Source organism: Amblyomma maculatum, chromosome 2, assembly GCF_055883805.1.
Source record: "Amblyomma maculatum isolate TAMU_Amacu chromosome 2, ASM5588380v1, whole genome shotgun sequence".
NCBI lineage: Eukaryota > Metazoa > Arthropoda > Arachnida > Ixodida > Ixodidae > Amblyomma > Amblyomma maculatum.
This window is the reverse complement of record NC_139345.1, coordinates 22,660,883-22,685,868: the sequence shown is the minus strand read 5'-3', so window position 1 is coordinate 22,685,868 and position 24,986 is coordinate 22,660,883.

Sequence of the window (24,986 nt, the reverse complement as noted above, 5' to 3'; positions counted from 1 at the left end):
CCCAATTTGTGGTTTTTGTCACTTGGTAGGCATTTATATTCTCATCTCACGAAACTGAAAAATCAGTGCATCGCAACTTCTTTTTTACCATCTCCTGATTGCCCCACCAATGGTAAAACCTGAAAAATAGCTCCAGAAGGGCTTTTTACCAGCCGGGAAAAACTATTCATGAGTCTCTTAGTACTTCACTTTACTTTGTGGCCTAGTCCCTTTTCCCCTTTTCTGATGCATCTGACCATAACTTAGAAAAGAGGTACTGAGCCCTGTCATCTTTTTTATTTGGCAAAAATATGTCACTTTATATTAACTAGAAAATCACATTATGTGGCAAAAGCAAATTCTTGAGAGGAAGAGAGAGGACTTTGAGTATAACATGAGTGAGAAAATATGTATATCCGTGCCCCTTGAACGTTCAGTTCAGTTCAGTCGTTCAGTCGTGTCCGACTCTTCGTGACCCTATTGACCATGTCACGCCACGCTTTCCGGTCTCTCACTATCTTTCTAACATCACATAACTTCATCTGCAGTGCCTCGAGGATGCCATCTAACCATCGCGTTCGCTGCCTACCCCTTCTCCGGCAACCCTCAACCTTTCCCAACATCAAATCTTTCTCCAGCGACTCCTCTCTTCTCATCAATCGCCCTTTGTTCATCCCCAATAACATGTGGGACGCCTTCCAACCTGGGGGGCTCATCTTCGGGTGCCATATCATTAATGGTATTGTGACTGGCCATAGGGTTTTCTTGGCAGGAAATACTGGAGTGGGTTGCCATTACCTTCTCCAGTGACTCACATTTTGTCAGAACTCTCTGCCGTGACCTGTCTATCTTGGGTGGCCCTACACAGCAGAGCTCACGACTTCATCGAGTTTCGAAAGCCCCTCCGCCACGACAAGGCAGTGATCCATGAAGGGGCCTTGAACGTTACGTAGGACTAAAAGTTTTAAAGAGCTTTCTTTGCTAGCCGCAGCACTTCATAACTTCTTATGGTTTATCCTTACTAAACCGCCACAACGATCATAATAGAGAAAGTGCAGCAACTCTGTCAAGTAGTTATTTTTTTTTTAGTAAAGTACGAATGAGGCAATTTGGTGGGCACTAAAGGTGTTGAAAACTAATCGAAACACCAGAATCTGATTTATTCGGTACTCGTATGTTGACTGGCTGACGCCCATACTTGTATGGGCACATTTAAAGTGTACTCGAAAACAAGAACAAGCTGGAAAACTAAACGTTAAAGTGTGCCGCAACCTCCCTGCCTATAGACCCTATTCACTATCAGGTTTCGCAGGCGGCAGTTGTGGAAACTCTAAATTGAGGAGCCCCCACAACGTTGGGTGAACGTTTGAAACTGAAATTCGTCAAACATGTTTCCGACGCGTCGGCGCCGGTCTACCGGTGTCCTGCCTGCTGCGTGCTGCTCATTTGTCCGGCACTTGAGACGATTTACAACGCCATCCAACCACAGCTCGGATTTCATAATTCGCCATAGGCCCTCTCGCTAGCGAAGAGAGGATAACCGTAGTAGAGCGAAGAGAGGATAACCGATTGTCGTAATGGGTAACATATTGGATACCAAGTGAAGGAAAGAGTGGCAGGGGGCGGCAGAAAGTTAGGTGGGCGGATGAGATTAAGAAGTTCGCAGGGGTCAAGTGGATGCAGCTAGCACAAAACCGGGTCAACTGTCGCAATATGGATGAAGCCTTCGCCCTGCAGTGGGTATAGTTCGATTGACGATGACGATGACATCGCACAGTACACAGGCGTCTTTCTTGTCGCCTCCAGCGTAAAGTGGTTGCCGCAGTCGGGATTAGATCACGCATGTTCTCGGGCACCGCAGTCGAGCACCCTAACCACATGCACCATCACGTCGGGGCTGTGATGACTAAAATCAACTATAGTCGAAGTATGCGTATACGGAAAACAAATTAGACGTGAGAGTTAATTCCTAAACGCATTCAAACTGTTTTCGCATAAAAGTTGATACCTACTTCGGAAGACTGAACCTTTCACCTAGGTAATTTATGTGTTCCAATAGTTTTTATACTCTAGCCTGGAATCGAAGGAGCGCGATCTTATTTCCAAACTTATGATGTTAGCTTCCAATTGCGCTTAGAAAACGCACTGACGCATCATCCTCCACCTTAAAAGCAGCAGCCAACTGACCGAAGTCCGTACTGTATACCCGAAAAATAAATGCGGTATAGCAGAGCGGTACGCTGGGATACACACGTTTCAAAGCACGCGAGGGAGGGCAACCGAATTTCTTCCCGTCTTCAGAGGAGTTATCAAGGTACTAGACCTATTCGAAAGGGTACCTTCCTTTACGTGCAGAAGTAATTGTTCGCTAAAACATTTCCCGCCGGAACCTGATCGCCGATTTGTGCTACTCATGGCCATCACGCATTGGCCACCGTTTTTTCTGTTTTCAGTGGGCAACGTTTCCTCCCGATGAGACTCATTACGTCCAACACTCTTCCACCCGACATTGAGTTCTGGCGGAGGGGAAATGAAGGATGAGTCAATGAAAAATAAACACAGTAAACAACACAGTAAACAACACAGAAAAGGACTGCCGACGACATAGGAAGAAAGTACAAGAATCCCTGTGGTGGCCCTGCTAACGTTGCTCTATCTTCTCTTTTTTTCTTTTTTTTTTCCGAGACACGCGTTTCGCCCTATCCTTGCAATAGATTTGTTTACTATGTTTCTCCTTTGTATCACTTTTGTGCATTCATTCAGCGGAGGCCGCTGCTGGGAGCCATCTGGCGGCATTTTCGCATCTACCAAGGGGACAATCCTGCTAGGGGCGCGGGTGTCGAGCGGTGCTTTGCCCGTTTTTCTTCAGCGTTACTTGAGCTCAGGGCGTCGGCAGCGAACGAAGAGACGAGTGTGAAAAGAGGATGAACGGAGCCTTATAGTATACTCCACCGGCACTATCTCTTCAAATTTATTTTCCCGTTGCCGGGCGATAAAACTGTGCCTATACATCCTTTCGCACTTTTTCGTAGGCTCACAATAAACTCACAAAGATAAGAAAATATATATGGTACTGATTTTTCTTTCTTAATCAGTGAGGCGGAAACTTAACCCCGATCATAATTCACATGACCGCTTAGCATCAACCGGCGCAAACGTTTCAACTGACTTGCACAAGTTGTATATATATGTATTTTGTTATCAGGGCAGATTTATTCCCGCATAAATATGGACGCTGACGGACAGCAAACCTTGGCATAGTGTCGTCGGTACTTGAAATATAACTGATGGGCGGTGTTTTGCAACAGACTAAAGCGGATTATGGCTCGAGAGCGCATCGAGGACTGCATTTCTGTGTTTTTCATTTTTCTTGTTTTAATTCACCAAAAGTTTATTTTTTAAATACAGCATATTGTCAATTTCATCACACAACGTTTTATATTCAGCGAGTAGGCGCGTGTCGTGTTAGTACGGGGTCTTCAGCATACAGCCGACACTTGTTGTTTTTCTTTTGGAGCACAAAAAACCAATAACCTATCACTTGCTTTTGTCCAAGAATAAATGAGAAAACTTTAAGGTTTGATCTTAAGGTTAAGTTATCTAGGCAGCATGACAGCAGACAAGCATACAAATAAGAATAAATATATTTGGAGAGAAAAAAAGTTGCTCCTTGAAGGTCCGCACGCGCGTGAGTCTGTTGCAGCTAATCTGAGAAAACCCATTTCGGTTTGTACTTGGTTTGCTATGTGGTTTGTGGGGTTTAACGTCCCAAAGTGACTCAGGCTATATGATAGACGCCGCTGTACAGAACTCCGGAAATTTTGGACAACCTGGGGTTTCTTAACCTGAATTGACATCGCAAAGCACTCGGCCGCCTTGCTTTTCGCCGCCATCGAAAAGCAGCTGCCGGGTCCGGGATTCGATCCTGCATACTTGGGCACAACTGTCGAGCGCTCTGAACCCTGCACAGGGCTTACTGAAAAAGAATTTTGAAATAGTTTTGCTTATACAATTAGTATTTGTCATACAAGCGTACAATGAAATTTATAATTATCACGGTGCTTACAGCGTGTCTGTGCAGAAGCAGTCTAACGGGCTAAGTTCATATGCATGTTTCGGTTTCTACGAGCTGCGTAAACAGTGAGTAGCTTGTCTTATTATGCTCCACCGCTGCTATGAAAATAATCATTATATGGTAAGTCTTTATTTGATATATAAATTTTTGGCCGTGACATACTTGCACTTGCCGTCTGGAACTACCGCGAGAAATGTTCACTGCAGTTAACCAATACGAACTGACTTCTTCGCAAAGTCGAGGAGAGAGACAACGTTTGTTTCTAAACTTGAGCACTTAAGGAATTGTTGAAATCACCTCGTAAAAATAGGTCGGTCTGAAACTAATTGCTAAATATGTCTTCCTAAAAGCCTGATACGATTTCGGGCTGCTGTGGGAATAATGGATGGTGAAAATGCTACAGTATATCGTTATTCACCAGTTGTTCCTTTAACTTCAATACTCTAAAAGTACTTCAAGGCTGTAATTGTTTGGTTTTAGATATTATCATCGATGAGAAGGCTCATGAATAACGCATGCGAAACACCCATTACTAAGAGCCTTAGAAGAGCACAATATGTGGCTTCATTTTTAGAGGCTTACGGCATTTCTTAGATAAACGAAGCAGTAGACACGATTATCTGTGAATACCAAGTTCTCGTACCCATATCGGTAACTCCATCACACCTAAACAGCATACTGCTTCAGCTATTTGTTGAAATTTATCATCACTGGGTGCTTCCGTAACCTGATGCTTTTCTGGTAAGATGCATATTGTAGTTTCACTTTAATTTATGTGAACTGCAGTTGCCTCCACTTGTTTGAATACCTTTAAGCGCCTCAGCACAAATGAAATAGAACCAGAAAAAAAAAAAAAGACACTCGCTTGTATAACGAGGCGACGAAGTAGCAATTATTATTTCGACAATATTTCGACCTTATTGTAAATAACAGAAAATTTTCTCCGATCAATTCAAACACTTCTTGTATTAGTAGGTATTCTTGGTATGGGCGCACCCTCTGAATAAAGTCGTGCTACGTAAGCGCGATGAACTAAGGTCAGCCTCGCCTCTCAATCTAAAGCTAAATATATGTCCGCACCTTTTATACACCATTTCGTCTTGTTTCCTGCAACCCATGATTCACCGCTGACATTTAGTGGTTTGCAATCTTAAGATATACATGCACTCCTGCCTCGCTGTTATCGAACTAATGTGCCTTAGAGACGACCACATTAAAAAAAATTTCAAAACAAACCTTTGATAAATATATTCATGCATCTTACCGAGACCTGTTCTACAATTGCAACACTTATTGATTTTGCAATATGTTCGTAATATATTTAATTAAAGAATATTACAGCATAGCAAGCTCACCTAGTTTTAACATTTGCCTCCATCGATGGAGCTACGCAGCTGCAAAGCGAAACATGGGATAAAAGAACTGCGAAACTCATTATTGCAACCATAAAATCTTTGACCTGAACTTAGGTAGCCGCTATAGACGACTGTGGTAGCTTTAAATACTGGGGATAGTGAATAAAAAGCACATTCGGAATTAGTTTTAACTATTTATGAATGAGCCCGGCAGAGAAACTAAGTGTGCTTGTTCCAACAGGCTATGACACCCTAACGAAAAATTGAAAACTGTTGTTTAAAACGAAGAGTTTACAAAGCTAGAAAAAGTAAAAATTTAGATGCAGGTGTCTTCGCCACCGACCATTTCCCAAGTAAACTGGGTGCGTAGACATCGAATTCTTGACGCTGACTCTGAGGCTAGAGGGCACTAGAACATTCTAGTACACTGTACCAAGGCTAGGCTCCACCTCCGCTTTCATTTATCTTCGGACAATTACTTCCTTTCGCTGCAGGTGTCACTGGTCTTGAATCGAATGCAGGAAATTATAGAAATTTCATCTGTGCTTCTTTCTGTGCTTAAGTCTGCACCATAAACGAACGAAAGCCAACTCTGTACCAGAATGGCCTGGCGCTTCGGCCATCCTTGGCTGAGAGGGATGCGCCTGAAACAATGAAGATAATGGCACACTGCTTGAGTAGGACGAGTGTTGAAAGACATAGAAAGCACAAAGCCAAAAAGAAAAAAGAAAAACTGGAGCTTAGCAAATACATAACTTCTCTGTAGACTGCGAGTGAGGTGAGGAGGGTACCCGCAGGTTAGAAGCTTCTTTGGTGGTACTTCGAGGCGTGAAGCGGTGAGCACAGGGTTAGGACAAATGGACCCGCTTGCCACTGCAGCCGCCACCCCATCTCGGCTGAATGAGAGAGAGGGAGGGGTGCAGCGGCTAGCGTAGGGTTTGAGAATCTAGGTCACGACGTTCAGGAGGTTCCCGCTGCGGGCTAGTTGGTGTAACATTACTGAAAAAGAACGGAGCACGCACAGGACGACGAACAAAACATCGCATGTGTTGATTTACTTTTTGTCGTCCTGCGTCTGTATTGTTTCTTTTTTAGCAATGTCATATGACATGCTCGAGAGGCGTGGACCATTAATTTGAAAGCGAGGCCAACAAAAAAGATTAGGTAGCTCGCTGCACCGCCCCTAACTTTGCCTCCTGCTCGTGTGGATCAAGAAATGAGAGAAGAGTGTGGCGAAAACGGTCTGTGATGTCTGCCATTGGTAGAAAGGAATCAGGACGTGATAGAATTGTAAAAGGTTTACAATCAAAAGGAGGAAAACATCGAAAAAATAAAAGGTCGCGAACCTGTAGTCACTCGCCAATCCGCTGCTCCTCCTTGGTTTTCAGAGGGATATAATAAGACCACCAACACTCGATACAATGCCGACCGATGTGCAGACCAAGGCCGGCGCACAGAATGATCAGCACAGCAGAAGAAGGAGACAAGCAAACTATTAAAAGCGAAGCACTTGTAAACAGAGAGAGGGGAGGCAGTGAGGGCAGAAGTGCAGCAATCGTTTGTACAGGGAAACGCCAGATTCATAGGGGTGATTTGTTTGCAGAGAATTGAGGAGGCAGATGCAATGGGCAACCACGGAGTAAAATGGAAGTCACGCAAATTCTATAAGACGTCTAGGAATCGCCAAACAAGCGGGATCAAGTCTGAGGCACCAAGCAAGAAGCTAAGCTTAAAACTGGAAATCAGCTGGGAAGGATAAACGAAATTATTTGCCCATGCATTTTTGCAGTGTTAGATCTTTTAAGCTTCCCTTTTGGAAGATAGGGAATAGGTATAGAGGTTAGGATAAGGCTAGTGGCCCTGTGGCTAGGGCTAAAACATCCACGTCAGTCAGAACTAATCGTTCTGTGAGTTTTGCGCGCCCGCCGTAGGTTATGTACTTCCATAAATAATGAACACAGCGTACAAAATACCACTACTCAGAATACAAAAGATAGGAGAAGCAGAAAAGGAGCTTTTATCTTTTTTTTTTGTTTCCTCTGAAAGCAGGTTAAATTAGCAAAACGCACATATCCTTGGACAGTGCTTCTGTCTTGGAATGCGCTGTTCACCGATAAGTTTTCTTTCTTTTGCGAATGAAAGCTCCGACCCTGATTTTCGTTTGACTATGCATCATCTTCGGTGCTGCCCAATGCGTTGTCGTTTTCTCCGTTACAATTCCGCTCCTTTGCCAATGAAGCTACAAACTATCTTCCACATGATCTTCCTATGTAAATAAATTTTGTTAGATATTTAGCTGTAATACTTTGTCGACTATAGTGGAAATTATAGTTCGCTTCTAGCTTTGCGGCAGGCTTCTTCTGGACCTCTGACATTCGCCAAACATAGAGGGAAGAAACCGTATCAAAACTGTTTGGCTGAATGCCCCTATACGAAGTGGTGGACGACAGAACATGTTCAACGCGACACAAGAGGTACTGTTCCACGTGTACAGGTGCAGCCTCCAGAGTTTTACATGTTCTACTCTAGAGCCAACCTTCATAACCCTATGACCACAAGTTACACGTACGGCGAGCTACGTTAATGGCTGTCGTCGCTTTGTGCAAATATTTATAGACGTGCCGACTGAAGACGAACATGCCATGATTTCGTTTGATGTAAACTGATTTTCACCTCTGTCCAGGTCTATTTTACTGCACAGGGCTGCAAGAAAGCTTTTGGCGTTGACACCACGTTGCCTTCAAAGACGCCGTCCCAAGCACGCCATTTGTGTAACCTGCTGACACTTTGCCCTGACAAGACATATTTTATTTTCAATGGACACTTTTACAGATAAATTTTCGGCACAGCTATGGGAGCACCTATTTTCGTAGCGGGGGCTAACTTCGCACTAAACGTCAACTAAAGAGCAGCCGTATCAACATACAAACCTTCACCGAAGTTATTCCTATACTACCTAGATGGCTGTTTCTGCATCATACATCGCAGTGACAAGTAGCCTTTCCTAACGTCTGAACTCAGTTCAGCCCAGTTGCAATCTTGTTGAAAAACACGCCAACAAGGAACTCCTCTTTCATTGATGGGCTCATCGAGAGCGGAAACACCACGCTTTAAACTTCATGGAATCGGAAATGGATATAAATTAGAATTACCTGAACTTTCACTTAGAAAATCTTACTGGAGACAAGCACCCTGTCGACAAATTGATCTTTACTCTCGTGTGCTCCCGTTTCTCGACTCCCTAAATATGCCGCCGCGAACTCAACATAGGGAAGCAGATGTTCAAGGCAACGGATACCTTGCACAACGGCTGAAAACTCAAGAAACCCGCGTCCCCAATTGCAGTGTGTCCGAAGACAGTATATCTGATCATTCCGGGCGCTTTGGGTGTGAGTGAGGCACTCTCACGAATCTCTCAAAGATATGGTGGGCCGATATTGCTCACGTATCTGCTAGTAAGTTACATCAGCAGTTGTTTCGTGTAAACGACCGTCTAGACACTCAAGATACACTTGCGTGGTGTACAAGATACCCTGTCAGATCTATGATGCAACCTACACTTACGAAACTGGAAATTTTAACAGAAGGTATAAAGGGCACAAAAATGACGCATGAACGGCAGCTCTAGCTCTAATGCTTAGGCGCTCCAGAGCGAGTTGAGACACATTGTTGATAGAGACAAAGCGTCTGGCATCGCAGGAAAGGAAACGTTATAACCGCACTTTGTTTAAAAAATCATTTTGTATACATAACACTAAAATGTTTTTATTAGTGCACTTAGAAACATAATGGACATCTACAATTGATCACTGCGCAATTCTGACTGTAAATAAACCTTCGCGGTTTTGTCAAGCGTTTTGTGTGATGAAGAGACTCGTATGAGCCCCGCAACGCCATTTGTTGCTCAATATTAGCGAGCGTATATTTACTCTTTCGGCAACATCAGCGTACTATGCGAAAACCATATCCCTTACGACAGAGGTTTGCATTATTTCGTTTCAAAAGCGTGCCTGTTGGTGCTTGGCATTGAGATTTTTAAAAGATGTTTAAGAGATTCCACCAACGTTAGCGCAGAGCACTTTCAAACAGCTTCTGGCTCCTGGTGATATCACGTAACGTAATACATGCACCTCATTCATATATGTGACGTGATGTGCCCGGGTACGTTGTCACTTGATGTTTTACAACAACGCGCTGACTACATGTGCTACTAACTGTCTCATTGTAAGCTAAGGCCTAGCTCACTTATCAGCGTGAGTGCCGACACAGTGCAGTCGCTATCGATGTCATGTCACTAAACTGCACACATGCGGACCAGAAATTTGTCTTTCTGTGAAGCAAGAGTTGCGAGCCAGAGCCCATGGACTCTCTATTCTGGTTTCCTATCCGCTCCCCTAAAGGCGTCAGGTATTGCAGGACCTGTTTGTAACCAGAATTCAAACTGGATTTTTCTCAGTACTGAAACTATGACTTTATAACTCTTAGTTCCTATCTAAAATTCATAGTTTGCACGAACGTTTCCGTAAATATCAGCCCTCTATTTATTTGCGAATACAATGCGGGATCCCGGTCCCGTAAAAACCCGTTCCAGGCGGCCTCGGAGTCTTTGTAAAACAAGGAAACTGTAGAAAGAGAGAGAGAGAGAGAGAGAGAGAGAGAAAGAGAGAGAGAGAGAGAGAGAGAGAGAGAGAGAGAGAGAGAGAGAGAGAGAGAGAGAGAGAGAGAGAGAGAGAGAGAGAGAGAGAGAGAGAGAGAGAGAGAGAGAGAAATGGACTCAGAGACATAGTCTCGCATAGTCCAGATGCAATGCCTCGGTGACGTCTCACCACTATAGGGAAGTAAATGCACGCCCCATTTCCGGAAGGCCTCGCTCGTGGTCTCTCTATGGAGATCGCCTCCACTCCTTCGGACCGGCATATCTGCCACGGTATGCGCGCTGTTTCGGCCTGATTTCCCGCCGCGGAAAATCTGCGCTCTAAGACGAACGTTGATGACTGAGGCGGTACGACAACAACTTTGCCTCTGTTTCAGCAATCATATCTAGAGGAGAGGCTTATGAGATAGAAAATAGGGCCGGCGCAATTCAATTTTTAAGCAGACTATTCTTTTCGTCTCAGAAGCGCAGGAAATTTAGTTTTCGTCGCTGCTTCTCTGGAAGTTTCCTTCCCTTATTTTTCTTAGCATTCTCAACGTAATGCTCCTAGTGCGTGTGATACTGTCCGTTTTAGACATTGCAGCCGCTTTTCCTGTCACACCTCGTCAGTTCTAAAAGCAAAATGATGTCGTTGAAGAAGCTTTATGTTTATTTTTGGTAGAATTGTTGCCTACGTTTGCAACTTGGGCAGGAATGAAAACATGGGCAATAAAGGGGAATAAAAAGGGGAGGGTAGTATGCAATTTTCTCTCTTGGGGAAATTTTGATAGCATTCAAAATTTAGTGTTTCGTTTTGCAATTCTCCGTACTATATAACTTTTTACTTATAGTTTGCGTTCCGTGTAACAGTGTTGAGTCCTTCCATATTGTTCTTTTTCTTGAACCACACTATGCCAACAAGTCCAGAAAATGAAAATAATAACATGAGAAAAAGTACGGCACTAACACGTGACGCGAACTTAATGATCGTCTAAAATATCAATTGCATCTTGCGTTCCTCCTTTTAAGACAGAACACATATGCCCATTAGCTACAATATCAGGCAGCGGCGTCCACAAACAGTGTCCCCGAGAGCTCACTTGACCTCATCGGAAGGGGCTGGGTCGCAGTAGTCATATAGACTGCCGCAGATAGATGAAGATTACCACTAAAACCCATATTGTCACGCCCACCATTGATTTTATCCGCTCAAACCGTGGTTGTGAGAGACACGATCATGGCACTCGTATGACATAATGTGTTTTTTTTCTGTTATATCTGAAGGGCTTCTCTATAACTGAGAAAAAGAACAAACACGAAGCTCTTCTTTATGCAAATTGTGGAATGAAAGTTTCAGAATAAGACAGCTTCTCGGTGGAGAAGAATGGGATGACCTTGGCCGTTCGTTTCAGGCATATCTGGCTGGCATAAAAAAAAAAAAAATGAGGAGGTGCTGCCTGAGTCGTCTTTATTCTTGTCTTGAGGAACACTACGCCGCCAAAAATAAGAACAACAGACTCAGTGATGACGTAGATAGATTGCACACCAACAGACAGCACCGACAAATGTAGTGATAAAATAGAAACCTATTGTAACAGGAAGGCGCACTCGGGCTTCTATCGGCGGCAGCGCTCACAGTTGACACCGTGTTAGGTGAGGAATTGGTTAGTATGCACGACACAAGCAATAAAGGGGGAGGGGTGTCGACGAGGGTGAAGAGGTGCAAGTGAACGACGCAAATGGCCAGGTACCTGAGTAAACCACTAGGAACTAGCTACTAATGCCTATACACTAAATCAATATCTCGCATGCGGGTCTTGCGCTATTCATAATGCGATCCCGGTTGCGATCAATCGGGAATAATTGTAAATCTTTGGCAGTGCAGGCGGCCTGCCGGAGTTTCACTGGGCGGCGAAATTATTGAAGCGTACACTCAGCGCCTCGCAACTAATTAGGAAGCGATAACGGGTGAGGTGGAGGTAAAGAGGTGGAGCATGTGAAAAAAATAAGGACGATTCATGGACGTGCGGTGTACAATGACGTCCGGGAAAGATGGCGTATCGGCAGTGCCACCGCTCGTTCTAATTGGGGGCCAGCAATTAATTCGAGCTGCTAGCGTGGTGCCGGACCCTTTGCAGTGGTATATTTATACGTCGATGCGCTAGTGATTATTTCTGCCCCGAGTCAGCCGGTTTGCGCGCGCGACGATGCAGTATGCAGCCAGCGCGTCCAGTTTTTAAAACGACGCGATATGTCCAGGATTATAGGCAGATGCTGAGTAGGCTATATTGGTTCGTCTCTATGAATAAAGAACTAGAATGACAGATTTTTAGCAGGAGTGGCATCAATATTGTTTCGTAAAGGGGTAATGGCTAGGAAAAGCTTGTTATGTGCCCTTGTGATGCCTGTCACGTGTGAGACGGAATCTTTAGGGCACTATTTTGCAGCACAACAGACATACCAGATAAGAACAAAGAGAATTGACACGCGGTTCTGGATTTCGGACTATCATGCGAACAAGGATAATGAACGCTTCAGCTCATATGCGACAACGGATCCCAGGCAGGTGGCCGGCTATATAGTGACAATTCTGCTGTGGACGTAGGAGACGCCGTGCCAGTGTGGAAGTGTCAGGCATCATGGCGCAGGGCTGACGTTTTTTTTTTTGAGGACGTCGAGCCGAACATTTTTCATTCTCCCTCGTAGCAAGCGCCCGCAGCGTCGGCTGGCATCACCTCCATCAACATCTAGATCTAGTGTACTGCGCCTTTTGACTTCGCCATTTGGATTCTTATACAGATACAAAAAGACCTGTAATTTGACTTAAGTGCTGTAGAGTGATGAGAAAACTGGTCTGCGAAATTGAGAGTTTGAGTTAAACGTGCACAATTCTTACTACTGGATCGAGCCAAACCTCGATTCCATTTCGCAGGAGCAGAGCCATTACCAACGTCTGTGTTGTGTTTGGTGTGAAGCTTTCTATGGCGTTTTGCGCGGGCCTCTGTTTTTCAACCAGATGCTCACTATTCAGAGCTATGGTAACCTTAAAGGACGAGTTGAGACATTCTTTAGGTTACGCCACTCTATAGGGTGACTGGTGTATTCAGTCCGCAGAGAGATTCTCTTGGTAACCGCAGCGACAAACCTTGGGCGCAGCTGGACTTCGGATTTTTGCAGAAATGGGTCGAACGGCTAGGTTCCACGAACTAGCCAGTGAGGCCATTTAACGAGATAGCCCTTAGCATGTCTTTAAGTCAGGACAAGATACAAACAGCACACATTTCACAGCCTGTGAGCCCTGAAAGATAAAGTATTTTCCCACGATCACTTCTCAGGCAGTTTAAAAGAATGCAGAGGTGAATGTGAAACCAAGTTTTCAGGGTGACATGGCTTTCGAAGGTGAGTTTTTCGAGCTCGTGAGATAAATAACAATCAACGGTGTTTCAACACAGCACAGTTTTCATCGCTGCATAACCAGTCCGCAACTGACACGTTAAATTCATTGATTTATTTCCTGCACAAGCTTTTATCACCGCGACTAAGTACGGCGTGCCCGTTTCATCTTGTGTCATTACACTCATAGACTCGCTGGCGGTTCCTCAGAATATTTAACGAACGTATCCTCATATCACAGCAGCGGTGTCGGAAAGCAACGCCCGCCATTCATTTTATCTGCTCAAACTGTGGTTGTGAGACACAATCATGGCACTCGTATTGCAAAGTGACTTTGTGTATTTTTTCTGTTGTATCTGAAAGGCTTCTCTATAGCCGAGAAAAAGAACAAACACGAAGCTAATCTTTATACAAATTATGGAATGAAAGTGTCAAAATAAGACAGCATCTCGGTGGGAAAAGAATGGGATCACCTTGGTCGTTCGTGTAAGGCATATATGTCTGGCATAAAAAAAAATCAGGAGGGGCTGGCTGAGTCGTCTTCATTCTTGTCTTGAGGAACACTATGCCACCGATAATAAGAACACTCAGTGAAGACATACATAGATTGCACACCAACAGACAGCACCGACAAATGTAGTGATAAAATAGAAACCTATAGCAACAGGAAGGCGCACTCGGGCTTGTATCGGCAGCAACGTGCACAGTTGACAACGTGTTAGGAGCGGTTTGGTTAATGCCACGGGACCAGCAATAGAGGGGGAGGGGTGTCAACGATGGTAGAGGTGTGCAAGTGAACGACGCAAATGGCGAGGTACTTGAGTAAATCACTAAGAACTAGCTACTAATGCCCATTCAATATATCAATATCTCGCATGCGGGTATTACGCTATTCATAATGCGATCCGGGTGCGATTAATCGGGAATAATTGTAAATCTTTGGTAGCCTGCCGGAATTCCGTTGGGCAAAATTATTGAAGCGTGCACTCAGCGCCTCGCAACTAATTAGGAAGCGATTACGGGTAAGGTGGAGGTAAAGAGGTGGAGAATGTGAAAAAAAAATAAAAACTGTTGAGGACATGCGGTGTGCAATGACGACTTCAAAGCCTACGTCCATTATTACACCCGCATAAAGATAGGTGATTTTATGTATTTTCAGACAAGGCTTTTTCAATAATATTATGTTTTTCAACTAAAAAGCGCTATAATTGCTGTTTAACTGGCAAATAAAGCGCCGACATAAAAGTTTAAGGCCTCTGGTCTTTTCTATTCTGCAATGTTTATGGGGCTTTAACAACGCTGTTTATTACCTAAAGGCATAAAGGGAGCTAAAACGCGGTGATTGTGCAAATAATGAGAAAATTTTAGCTGATCGGACGACGTCGAGGAGGGAGCAGTGATCAGGTTCGTGCGCGCAGTCTGTATATGAGGATGGGGTATTTGGCGGGAGACCCACTGCTACCAGGTGCCGAATTCTTGGCTTTACTGCCGGAAAAACCCACAACAAATGGTGAATATCTCCCTCAGTGATTTCACAGTACCAGACAGGACACCCTGGGCAGGGATAAAAGTGCCAAAATTGAGGCCCTATCATAGTGAAGGAAGAAGTGAGGGCACCCCCGACCCGGAGCCATCGAAGCGCAAACTCCTCTGCGTGGGTAAAGCCATGGGGTAGAGTTACCACACACGAAGCGACCAGATCACGTGTGCGCTTCGGAGGTGTCCCTTTAGTGTTTGGAGAACGAAAGCCTTATCCGTACTCAAGAACTGAAGTCATGTTGAAGATAGAGTTTCGAGGCGGGTTGCAGAGTCTCAAGAGCTTTGTAAATTCAGCTGGTCACGTGGGATCCACTCAATGCGTACAGTTTGCTAGATTAGAACGGCCAGAAGAAGTATTTTCAGGGCGTCAGTGTGGATGACGACGTGGGCCGTGGGAAGCAAGATAATGCAGTTACAGAACGAAGTGCTTCTTGAATAGCAACCAGCTCAGCACAGAATGAGGAAGGAGGTTCTGGGGATTGAGACCTGGAATTCATATCAAGTGCATGCTTGCAGGGGCAGTAGATTGCAGTGGCCATTTCGCAGCCCTGGATGCTGATGTGGGAGGTGGGTGTCTTGTTCTTTGGCGCAAGGATTCTTTCGCGAAGAGACGTCGCCGCATGAGACGAGGCTGGTCGGCGAATACCAGTTGGTATTTTGCAGCTGAGCGGCACAAAACTCTGTGGCGGGAGAACTGGAGGTGGAGGCGGCAATATGGTGTGTGGTGAAGCATAAGCCCGTAGTGGTCGCGGGGAGTGCAACAGACTGACATTAATGCTGCACCAGCTCATCAAGTGCGATGAGTAAGACGTTTTCTTAGGCCAGTTGGTCCATTATGACAGGAAAATAATTCAGCGCGAATTAACTAGCCCAAAGGCGAAACGAATTGACAGGAGACAGCGCTTACTGGCAACTGATCTTTACTGAGCAAACCGTGCACATAATATATACGCTAGGAGTGACAGAAACAATTAGATGCAGTCAACGCACAATGGTGTAAAGAGCTCTTTAGAGAAAAACCCACACTGGGGATAAGGCTAAAAAATCATGGGACTCAAAATAATGGTAAACCATTCCGTTGGTCTGGCCGAAGGCTATAACTAAAAACGAACATGGATGATGAATGAATCAGGCATGCGCGGAGGAAGGGTAAGGAAAATTAGATAAGTCAACCACACAAGGCGTAAATGGCCATAGGAGCGATAAAATCTAAAACAGACTGAAAAGCGAAGAGACGATGGCAACTCGAAACATTATGTTAAAAGCTCCTTTGTTCTGGATGAAGTATGAAAATACAGAAACGTGGACGATGAATGAATGAGGCACGCGCGGTCTATAACTAAGGTTTAACAATGCGCTTCTAAAAAGGCGAGATCACTGTCACAGAGCGATTTAGACGCATCTCTCACATACTATAAGCCTTTTTGGTTATTAAAGGCTTCCCTCAATTCACAGGCTTCGGGCTTTGGCATACTTTCTTTGAGCTGAATTTAAAGTGTATTGTATTGAGCTGGGCATTCACCTGAAGTGCCAAGATCAGTGTAATGTAAGGAAGGCGAATAATATTTCTCATATATTCTCCGTTGAGGCTCCCAACTGATCCCACTGAGCTGGTTAAGTACTCGAACTGTGCTTGATAAATGATGCGCAGTTGTAGAACAGCTCTCATTAAATGTCTTGCGACACGGGAGCTAGCGCCACCGACTTTGGGAGCAATACGTCTGATAAAGTTAATGGCCTACATCGCTTGTTTTTTAGATTAAGAAAGCCAGGCAGTCTCCACTCTGGACTCATGTATGGATAAACCCAAAATATACCATTTTGAATTTTCTTGAAGTGGGGTTCAGGTAGTTAGAGAAGGATTGGCGTTGAAGCAAGTTTACGACCCCTCCCCCCTCCCCCGCAGTTAGCAATTGGCGTGAACACGGCTTTGCTTAGTGAAAGCTGTATGCCAAGAGATGTAGCATAACTGGCCGTAATATCTAAAGCGGACTCTAAGGCGGCCGCTTTAGTCAGAAGGTCATGGTGCGTACTCCACACCGTAATATCATCGGCATATAGTAAGGAGTTACCGTCAGGGACGTCGTGTAAGCGTCATGCAAGTGCAACGAAGACCCGATACAGAAACACGCCCTAGGGTATACTGAGAACAGGGACAAATTACTTGTGCATTCACCCCTAAGGCTTATGACAAATCTTATACTTTCAATGAAAGGACCTCATAGAATTCCGCACTCTAAAATGGAAATACAGCATCTCTATCGGGTGCATAATGGCCGCATGGCTTATGATATCGTAAGTCTTTTCCACATTCATAGCGAGGATGGCACGCACACTGTGGCTGCGGGTCGATGGCAGAACGTTCGAAGCCAAGACATACAACGCATCTTCAGTACCTATGGTGGGCGGAAGCCAACTTGGGAAGGGTTGCAGGTTTGTTTTATCTGCATGAAAGGACGGCACTTAGGCCATCCTGTGAGACCAAAACGCTGCTTTCTATGGCCGCTAAGCATCGCCACTGAGATGCGGCGTCCGCGAGCGCCCACGTAGTGTGTCAACACGGTGGTGGTCTGTACGGAATTCTCCTCAATGAGCTAAAAAACGTACTGTACTCTATAAAGCTGTGCGCAGTTTCTTTCAAGGGCTATAGCTGGTCTATTGGAGGCACTTTTATTTTCGCAGTTCATTTCCGAGGGCATTGCGACAGCGGCGAGGGAGAGTAGCTTGATATTCGAGGCTGTAGGCTGTCTTGTCTTTTGGGAGGTTTCGTGAACTTTTTTCGTTTCGTTGGGTACTTCGGACACTCGGGCATTACTGGGCACAGTTTTAGCCGACAGCACCGGTCTCTTGGCTGCCTGAGAAACACGCCATCGTACGATTTGAACATCATATCCTCGACGAAAAGCTTCACACAGATATGGTCGCTCAGTTGATATAGGCTGTCTTCTCGGTATACTGCCTGATGCCACATCTGGAGGCGAACATGCTCAGACAGAGCTTTTTAACCGGTTCTTGCTCCGCGCAGGTTTTGAAGTCAGACCTGGGATTGGGTACAAGGTAATTTTCTGTCCACAGGTAAGCTGTGTCATCTTCTCGACTGAGCTAAACTCCGCAGGTGTGTTGCAGCAACAGGGAGCATAACACAGGCAGCAGCATAATACAAGCAGTGACGACTATATACGAGCTGAGCCTACGCCATCCCAGTAGCTTGCACATCTATCACTACGAGTGGTACGAAATCACACAAAAGACTAGTTCTTAGCAATGCTTGTTCGTGCATCGTGACCACCGTAACGATGAAGGCAAGAACATAAGGTTGCTGTAGAAGAATGTGTTTCTGAGCTCGTTGGTTCGTGATGTAAGAAGACGAAATCCAATAAAGACGTCAAACAGTGAAGAACGCACTAATGCAGTCATTATTTTGTGAGTTCGCTGATGTGCGCGTCTTTTTTTGCTTGCTATAGCACTGTACAAACTTGATTTCATGCATTGCGATGCCTAATGAAGTTAAACAAAGATTAAAACTCCACTAAAAATAGAAAACTCTGCTTCGCACCGCACACCGCCCCGTAACTGATGGGCCGGCGTGCCACACACGCCATACCCGCGGCGATCAAGTAGCCATGGCGGGCAGTGAATGTCGACAACTGTATGTTTTCCTGCCTGTTTTAACTTGTTTTTTTTTTAAGGTTTTCTATTTACGTTGTTACTTATTACCCTCCCATCTTCAAGAGGGTGTGAAGTCGAAGAAATCATGACATGCTATGTGACTCTGTAAAGAAGGAAGTATTTCTGCTTTGGCACCTTTTTGTTTTGCAGTCTTGCTTTGCACAAGTGATGAAGCACCGTGGTTATTGTCTGTCTCGTTGTTATGTTGCCAGATGGTAGATTTTTACTCAGCTTTGCGTCGTGCGCTTTCCTCTGTATGACGTTTGTTGTAGCTATCATATCATTTGCGCTGTGAATCAAGTAGCTCCAATAACCATTCATCTGTAGCATCTTATCTCGTCTTCCTCTGATTAATTGACTTTCATAACTTCAAAATGTTTCGACGGGTGGTGTAAGCTCTTGAGGCTGTTCTTGCATGATTTAAGAGTTCATTTCGAACAAGCAGGAATATTGTTTTTTAACTTACGTTGGGTGAAGGAAAGTGAAAGTAGTCGCATTGAAGTAAGTTAACATTTTTCAATGAAATAGTCCGGACAATAAAAAAACGTTAGTAGGGTATTCACAGCATAGAATAGTGTCGTGGAAAGTTTTGGCGGTTAAGCACAACACCCTGCACACTCTGCTTTGAGCCCTCACTAGCTAATAGATTGTTATCTTCAATTCATTACTTAAATCGGCCGGAAGTGAAGGCAGCTCACAACCTTTTCGAGCTCGCCTGCCTCCGTAGAAGATTAAGGCGAGGTTGTGACAGGAAAAAAAGAATATCACAGATTGAGGCAAAGCTGTGAAAGGCCTTTTCTGACTGATGAGCAGATGGCGTGTTCAGCGCCAGCTGGGAAGTATCGCATTGTCCTGGAAGCCTCCCACTGCTCAAAATGAAAAATCATGAAAGCAGAAAAAGGGAGTTCACGTGATCCTTTATAAAGAAGTGCACTGTTGGAACCAATTTCCTTGCATATGCTTGCATTGTGTTCCTTGAGCAAAAGTTGACGGGGTAGGAGGCATTAGGCAGTCATGTCATAGAAACCTGTTACCAAACCTCCATACCAAACCAGCTGGAACCCAGATCGATCCTACTCAATCAAGCCGCCCTGAAACCAGTTTAGCGCTTCCGCTATTTCTGTTCTGGTAATTTCAGGTAGTCACTTCCGCTGACGCAGCTTGGTAGCACGCTGGTTTCTTTTCATTGATGTTTCGGGGGTGGTTTAACCCCGAAATGTAAAAATGCCTCCTCGGTTCACGCTCTCCATAGACGTACCATGTATAACTTGCTTTCCACTTCAGCCCAGGATACATAATGTATGAAATTAAAAGATTTCAGTGACTGCTACGGTTATCTGAAGATTGTGCTCTCCGATGTAAGTAGATGTTATGATCGCCGTTATATCTACTGTAGCACAGGGGAAAGCTGCAGAGATATTTTACGCTGTGTGTTTCAGATTTTTTCGCCATGGGATTTGCTGCATTTAGTGCGCTGATCTGCATTGCGTTAAATAGCAAACACGGCAGATGGCGCTGTCGAACTACTGACACCTTTGGTGCCGCAGCCGTTAGATATTATTTGAGCTAACGCAAAAAGCCCGATTGAAGCAACAATGTTCTGTAAATATCTGCTTGCGGTAAACTATACTATTGTAGGTGAATAGGCTTTTTACTCGCAAGTCGCAAGGCCGCTTTTTTTTTAGCACACCAGCGGCGGTGCACTTTTTGGAAAGTTTTTTAAATCTACTAGCACTAAAATCGCACATTGTTTTTTTTTTTTTGTTTTTGGTTTTCACGTTCTAGAGCCGTTCGTTTTTTTCAGAAAAATTCAGAGGACTAGATGAGGACTGTATTGTAGGAACTGACTAACGAACGAGCGAGAGAACCAACGAAAGAATACACCAACGAACGAAAGAATCAATGAGTGAGTGAGTGAGTGAGTGAGTGAGTGAGTGAGTGAGTGAGTGAGTGAGTGAGTGAGTGAGTGAGTTACACACCAGCGAACGAATCAATGAGCAAAGAGGGAGTGAGCGAGCGAGCGATCGATTGAGTGATGTCTCTGCCATATCGGAGTTGGGCAGTACGCTGTACTTTTTTTGTACGCTGTACTGGCCAGCTCAGTTCACTAGCATGTATGCTTAAACGGGCTGGTTATTATCTTTTAAATTTGTTGCCAATAAAACATTATTATTATTATTATTATTATTATTATTATTATTATTATTATTATTATTATTATTATTATTATTATTATTATTATTATTATTATTATTATTATTATTATTATTATTATTATTATTATTATTATTATTATTATTATTATTATTATTATTGTATGCTTCATATTCCTAATCTTGGTTTCCCACCTTAGTTACTTTAATTAAAGCCTATGCGTTTCGACGTTCGAATTTGCTTCTTCCGGAGTGCATTCCGCGAAGCCTGTGCCTGGCAAACAACAAATGCCACAAGCGATGTCAGAATGCTGGAATGCCGCATTTGTTGGAACTCTTTTGCGTTCATGCAGCCTAGCTTGTGTACGTACCTTAGAGTAGGGTCCTAATTTCATGGGCTGCATTTAAGCTTGCCGACCCAAGACTATTCATTTCCTTCTGCTTGAATGTACCATGCCCATTGTTACATGTAGCCGTGAGAAAACGAAACACAGAAACTGTAGGGGTGTTTTCCCGACAAAACAAATTTTGCTTTGCGATTCTCAGCGGACCCACGGAGATCAAAACAGCATGTTTCAGTTTTCTTTTCTTTCCTTTTTTTTTTTTTCACGGAACTACCCTTTTCCCTTAAAACGGAGGTATACGGACGGTGAAGACAATTTTCTTTTGGGTGGAACCCGGTTTCCAGGGAACACAGTGAGCAAACGAAAGATGCAAAAATGTGACGTCTCGTTTTTTTTTTTTTTTTCGCCTCCTCACCGCACTGTTTTCTTTTTATCGCGCATGGAAAAAAACTACTAGAATTGAAATGTTATCTCGAAAACAGGAAAACACGAAACATAGATAGTAGAGATAGACACACAAACAAGAATCAGCTCTCGACAATACAAAAAAAATTGCACTAGGCGCCTCTAGAATAATACAAACATATGTGCCACATATATTTACTGCACGCAAATTTTATTTTGTGTTCACTTATTTATTCATTCTATTTATCTCCGATAACTTCAATAACGTTATCATTTTCGCAGGATCGATGTGTAACTCAGCACACAATTATAGCAGAAGTTGACTTCTATATTTCCCAGTACTTCGTTGGTTACAAATAATTACACGAGTATACGATAGCACGAAGAATCGACACAGCACATCTGGTAGAGAATAACACTGTCTTATAAGGCTACATAAGTGGTGTCTTATAATTGGCTAAATATTGTTTACTCATTACTTAACAGTTTTGTATAAGAGGTACAAATTTTGGCAATGAAGTGTTAGTAGCGATGCAGAGGTCTAAAATATTCGAGTCTTTAACGGCAAGTAAAAAAATAACACGAACCTTTCGAAACATCGATGCGCAATAAATATTTTTGTAGAGCTGGCGGGCCTTATGTTAGGAAAACCTATGTTTACCCAAGGATAGCTACAACGAGTTATCAACATTTAGTGTGATGTGTACTGACTAAAATAATAATTTTGGCTGTGCTAGTCTTGGCAGGGTGTTGTAAAGAAGGAACATCGACCTTTTTAAGTAGTTACAATGGCGAATCTTTGGGTCTGTATTTAAAAAGGAATGTAAATGTCTTTCACTACACTGCTTTTATTTTGTTAATGAGCTCCTGTGTAAAGGGAACCAAATTGGGTTCCTATATTAGAGAACTGGACGTATAAATGTGTTATATGCCAATAGGCGTTCTCTGATAGCACTTCTGGATGTCTTTTTCTGAGGAAAAACAATCATTTTAAAGCAGAAAATTGCTTTACCGCTGCGTAGATCAGTCCTATTCTCTTTTTCAGTTCGAAGTATCCCATTACACAGTATTTCACTAGTTCCATCTTTTATAGGCTTCCTACTTTAGGACACAATACTAGGTACAAAAATTTTATATGCGTGGTCCAAGTCTTTGCGTTGCTGCTAGTTAAAACGGTTTTGCAAAAGTTCTCTTGAGTCTTGCTTTCTGTTCTTTTTTATTGTATCTTCACTTTCTAATTTTCGTTGCCTACCAGCACCTGAAGTGTGCCTTGAAACAGTTTACAAACAAGGAGATAAAAGTTTTTGCGATGGAATAGCAAATTGTAACATGTTCCTGAAATGTTTTTATGACATGATCTTGAATCGTCGCATTCGACGCCAATAAACAAGCGGATTGAACTATTGAGACAAAACAGATAGGTAAATGAAAATGGTTTGCCGCATTACTCCCCCCCCCCCCCCCCCCCCCCCTTAAAAAGGCATCGCCTCCATGCTGACAGAATCAATATGGAAAGGTAAGAACATTAGAAATTAAAATAACTAGTGCTTTTAGCGCGCGTAATAAAGCTTCAGGTGCACAATTTCTACGATATCTGATCTTGCCCTGCCTCGCTGTGATGTGATCGGGCCGTCAGGGATGACGTCGTCGTAGTCAAGTGGTTCGATGTGTTAAATGACTTCGCACAGGCCGAAGCAGCGCTACAAGAGGTCTCGCTCAGTACTACATTACCCTCTTTGCTTGTACTTGCGTCGTCGCAAGTTTTATCGTCAGGTTTTGGTGCGTTGTTGGTTTTAATGCGCATCCGGGCGAGTCGTCGGGCTTCCTCAGCACGCTGAAGGTAAGCGGCAACGCCAGGATTCTCCTAGTCAAGTGCAGCAGCATTGCATCGAGCGTCGTCGTGGGCTCCCTGCCATATACGAGTTTGAATTCGGCGTCAACGTACGGTCCTGAATTTATGAGCGCGAACGCGGCAAAGCGGGCCGCTCTTTACAGTCAGTGCAGCCTAGCGAGCGCTGGCAGCGAGTTCGCGTGGGAGATACGCGCGCCTATGGCTGTTCTATGAGCGGATGCAGTCATTGACATCAGTGCAGTCGGTTGTCGCCTCTAGCTGAACAGTATGCTGTTTTAGCTATCTACAAAACGGGCTATAACAGCTCAAGAAAAATCCTAGAACGAATGCTAAATACTAATTATTATTTATCGCTGTACGTTGCGTATCTCGTGCGTAAAGTCAGTGCCAGTGCACGTTAGACTGCGCTGCCAAGAGCTTAATGAGTTTAGGTGGTTGAGGGTCGTTTGATGTTCGCTCAGAAAATTCACTCCCAAAATCACGTCCCGGGAGCACTTATGCAGGACTATGAACCTGGGTGCATAATTGCGTCCATTCACTGTCACTATCTCAGTGCATCGCTAAGACGGAGTAATAAGGTTACCACCCGCAGTGCGGATCAGCAGGCCATTCCGAATCTCTGTAACTTTCTTGAGTTGGACGGCGAAATGTCCCCTGATGACTGAGTAGTCGTCTCTCGCATTTACTAACGCAGTAACCTGGCAACCGTTGATTACAGCTTCAAGGTCGCTTGTCCATGTCCTCGCATTGCGCGTTGGCCCTGGTGTTCCATCTCAGCTCCATAGGGTACTGAGGTAGCGGCTATGCACGCCGCTGTCACTTCGCTAGGCGGTGATGTGAGCTTGGAGTCTCGTCGTGTGGTCGTTGATGTTGTCGTGCGGAGCGGTAATGTAGGCCGCGATGATCTATTTCCAAACGTCGTGCCGGAGAATGTGGCGCAGATGGAAGGGCCGAGTAGCCACCAGAAGCAAGCGCAGCCGATGTGCAATCCCGGCTCCCCCTCCCGCCCCGTCGACATGGGCGAAAAGGCACGCTGGCCCACGCATACAACCCACAGCGCGGTCTTGGTACCCCTCAATGCGCGTCCTTGTGAGGCCTTGCGTGCAGTCAATGGGTTTCAGAAACTTCCGGACTTCTTTAGCGAGCCGGAGTGAGGAGCATAGTTTTGGCAGCGCTGTGCTGTTCGCGCTCCTCTGCGTCTCGAATATTCGTCTGCGCTTATTTGAGCTTGCGCCGCGCGGCGATAGCCGGTTCTGGCTTGGCGAAGCTACGATAGCGGAAGCAGGCAGGCCCCGGCTTGAACGAAGTCGCAAAGAGAGCTTTGAGGTCATGTTGCAGTTAGCGTGCCCGCTCGTGGAGCTGCGCTTAGTTTGCAGTTAGCCTCTCATGTAGTAAAATCGCCTATCTGCCTTTTGCAAATAACTTTTCTGTATTTCGTGTTTTTGTTATATAAAGTTTGGTCTTGTTACTACAATTGCGTCGTTCTTCATCTCAATGTGTGGGTGAACGACACATCGCCAGCCAAATCGATGAGTACTTTGGAAGAGGTGCAGAAAAATTGTAGAGAAACAACCAAACCTGACCTTTAC